Genomic DNA, 2399 nt, shown 5'->3' on the forward strand with positions numbered 1-2399 from the left:
GGCCCCGCGCCCCCGCTGTGCCGCCCGGGCCGGGGGTGGCGGCCGGGGCAGGAGCGGGGTCCGGGCACCTCCTTCTCTCGTGCCCGCCGGCCTGGAGACCCCCAGCGCCCTGCCCCGTGCGGGGGGCGGCACCCGAGCGCCCCCGGCCCGAGCTGGGGGACGGGGTGCGGGGGGGGGCGAGGGGGCCGCGGTGCTGCTGGCTTTCTGGGTCTCGGGTCCGGCTCTGGGGGTGTCGGGCTCCCCAATGTCGGCCCCGGTGGGGCTCAGGTCAGGGGGTCTCGGTCCCTGATGCTGCCTGCTCCGCTTGGGTCTCGGGGTCCCCCCACGTGCAGTTCTGGGGGTCTCGGGGTCCCCCAAGCTGCCACCTGCCTTTGGGTTTCGGGGTCCCCCCAAGGCCCTGCACCGCCCCCCCGAGCCAGCAGAGGCGGCAGAAGGCCGCGCGGTCTCCGGGCTGTGCGGGGGAGACGCTTTGGGGGGAGACCAGTGCGGTGCCCAGAAGCGCTGGTAGCAACACCTCCGCGAGCACCGCGCGCCCCCGCCCCCGCCCCCGCCCCATGGAGAGGTGGCGCGTGTGCCACAGGGTCACCCTCTGCTTCACCTCGGCCTCCTTCTCCCCGGCTCTTCTCCCGCTCAGCTCTGCCTCCACCTCCAGCCCAAGGATCCTGACCCCCTCGCAGGGGACCGAGCCCCCGGGGACTCCAGGCCCCCGAGCTCGCCCGCGGCCAGGCAGGTGCTTTTGCTCACATTGCGCTTGGCCCCTGCTGCCGCTTCGTAGACCTGTGTGCGCCACAGGGATCTTGCTACTGAGCACTTATTCTGGCACAGGATGTTCGAGTCACCCATGTAGGCCAGGACCCTGGTCTCTTCCGCGCCTCCTCCAGGGATCTGGGCGCCGCGCAAGAGGGACCAGGAGATCCGGGGGCAGGAGGCGATGCAGGCCATGCAGCTTCCGCCTGAGACCGAGTTTCCCACAAAGACCCCACAGCTGGCATCGGGGCACGACCTCCCCACCCCAGAGACCTGGCGTCAAGGCTTCAGGGGCCCTGGCTGCTGGGAAGGCGCGGGGCCGCGGGAGGTTTCCAGCCTCCTGCAAGAGCTCGGCCAGCGCTGGCTGGAGCCCCAGCGCCGCAGCAAGGAGCAGATGCTGGAGCTGGTGGTGCTGGAGCAGTTCCTGGCCCTCCTGCCCCGGGAGATGCGGAGCTGGGAGTCAGGGCACGGTGTGGAGACCTGCGCCCAGGCCGTGGCCCTGGCTGAACCCCCAGTTGAGAGTATTCCCCCCTCCATGACCTCGGGCAGCATTCCCTCCCAGCCCCCTCGCTCCCAATTCCTGATGCCGCAGTGACACACTGATCTTATTCCTAGATCACAATGTGTGTGCATGTCAAGGAGGGGCACTTCCGCCGGCAGTTCCGGTTTTGGGGTTGGTGCTTCCAGGGGTGCACAGCCAATCTTGGGGGGTTCAAGTGCACCCCTATATGTTGCCAGTGGGCACAGAACAGGGAGAAGGGGGAATCAAACCCCCTATTCGTGACAAGCAGGACAATTCAAGGCAAAGCAAACCTAAAGCTTCTTATGCTGTCAGGGTGCCCAAGACATCTAAGGCACTAGGCTCAGATAAGGTCTTTCCCCTTGTTTAGGGAGTTCTGGTGTCTGTCTGGAAGCGTGGGTCCAAATCCATCCCCTGGCACTTGCTTTTGGCTGGCCACTCACACTTCTGCATGCCAGCCTCCTCCAGCAAGCTTAGCAACACCAGCAGCTTGGCTGCTCGTGCTCTGGTGGCTTGCCCCTTGAGAGCTGTGGCCACACTTCCCCCGGTGCGGCACTGGAAGTGGGTTGGGGCTTCCAGGGCGCCCTCCTCTCCCGCTGCAAGCCTCCCCACACTTGTGCCGAAGGTCTCGGTGGCGGGGAGTGCTGCCAGGACAAATGCCAGAGCCCCGGGCAGTTCCACCACCAGCAAAACCATCCCAGAGTCCAAGGCACAGAAGCACTCGGAGCGAGAGGGCAAGAAAGTGATGAGTACCCTTGAAACTTTTATAGGTTTTTTTTATACTTTGGGAACAGCTGTACGTTTTGAAAAAGTATTTTATCTAACCAAGGGCATAGAGTAGGTTGTTTAGGCTGGGGGAGATGGCTTGTTGCCTAGTTGCTTAATTGCTGGCCTTGCTAGAGGGAAAGCCATATCAGCAAGGTCCCTAAGGGGCTGGAAAGGGGGGTTACTGGCTGAGCTTGATGAATAACAGGTGCCACATCAGCAAATTACATTGTCACGAAGGCAAGTTCAAACTGACTAGGGAGGGGTCTGTAGCTAGGGTGAAGTGCGCATGGAGCAAAAGGGGCAACCTATAGTAACTGCATAGCGTGTAAGGCTAGAAGAGGCTATATAAGGCTAATGCCCACTC

General features: G+C 63.5%; 1 protein-coding gene across 1 annotated transcript in view; it reads left to right on the forward strand.

Annotated features, from left to right (window-relative positions):
* The first annotated feature begins 6 nt into the window (after window positions 1–6).
* The window catches only part of LOC106723476 (zinc finger protein 500-like), a 4709-nt gene continuing 2316 nt past the window's right edge, over window positions 7–2399 (forward strand). Inside the window, exon 1 of the mRNA XM_014527759.2 lies at window positions 7–730. The gene's annotated coding sequence lies outside the window, so the exon portion shown is untranslated. The remainder of the gene's footprint in view (window positions 731–2399) is intronic.

The sequence above is a fragment of the Alligator sinensis genome, unplaced genomic scaffold (genome assembly GCF_000455745.1).
Source record: "Alligator sinensis unplaced genomic scaffold, ASM45574v1 scaffold2908_1, whole genome shotgun sequence".
NCBI classification, from domain to species: domain Eukaryota; kingdom Metazoa; phylum Chordata; order Crocodylia; family Alligatoridae; genus Alligator; species Alligator sinensis.